The sequence below is a fragment of the Sinocyclocheilus rhinocerous genome, unplaced genomic scaffold (assembly GCF_001515625.1).
Source record: "Sinocyclocheilus rhinocerous isolate Xijiao unplaced genomic scaffold, SAMN03320098_v1.1 C36175346, whole genome shotgun sequence".
Classification (NCBI taxonomy): domain Eukaryota; kingdom Metazoa; phylum Chordata; class Actinopteri; order Cypriniformes; family Cyprinidae; genus Sinocyclocheilus; species Sinocyclocheilus rhinocerous.
Window position 1 is genome coordinate 1 of NW_015775027.1, and position 879 is coordinate 879.

Sequence of the window (879 nt, forward strand, 5' to 3'; positions counted from 1 at the left end):
TTAATGTTCTCCTCTTCCTGCACTTCCTCTTCTGCAGCTCCATACAGCATACGGAACCTCAGCGATCCCTCCCTCACTCAGTATGAGCTGGACAGTAAGTCACTTCCTGTTTCTTCTTGCTATTTTTTCCTTTTTGTCTTTCCCAGTCCATAAAGCTGATATATGATTGTGTCTAATCCAGTACATGTCAAGCCTTACTTAAGAGTTGAGAATAGGCAGTCTAGATGTTTGGGCTAGCTGCTGTTCTCACCTCACGTCTAGAGTGCTAATGCATTTAAGAGCTACATCTGGTTTCTCTCTGCCGTTGATCTCTGCTAGAAGAGCAGTGTGTAAACTGAGTTTAGATAAGCAGACTGACTCATCTTTCAAGATGGGAGCTGACACATTTTCCAGGGAAAGCCTGAGTCAAAGTTAATGAAACAAAGATGGTTGAGAAAGTGGAACATTTAATATAAAGTGAATCTGTCTGTTTTAGTTTAGTTTTTTTTTTTTAGTTTTTTTTAAGTAGATAAAACTTGTTGTAAAGTGCCAACCATGTATGAAAGAAAAAACTGCCATTTGTGATTTTTGCTCTTCTGTAGATCTTACGAAACACAAGCGCTATGAAATCAGAATGAGTGTCTATAATGCTGTTGGTGAGGGACCAACTAGCTCACCACAGGAAGTCTTTGTTGGCGAAGCAGGTAAAAACCTTTATTACCTTTATGAAGTTTTTCTTGGCTTACAAACAAAAAGGAGCAAAACTTCACCTCACATCGATGTTCCCTCACAGTTCCCACTGCCCCGCCTCAAAATGTGGTCATCCAATCAGCTACTGCCACACAATTTGATGTGACGTGGGACCCGCCTCCGCTGGAGACTCAGAATGGAGATATTCAG

General features: G+C 41.1%; 1 long non-coding RNA gene across 1 annotated transcript; it reads left to right on the forward strand.

Moving 5' to 3' along the window:
- Nucleotides 1-34: 34 nt before the first annotated feature.
- On the forward strand, nt 35-865 carry LOC107735611 (uncharacterized). The gene is made up of 3 exons (XR_001639459.1): nt 35-94; nt 582-683; nt 773-865. It is a non-coding gene; the product is annotated as an uncharacterized LOC107735611 (long non-coding RNA).
- Nucleotides 866-879: the final 14 nt, after the last annotated feature.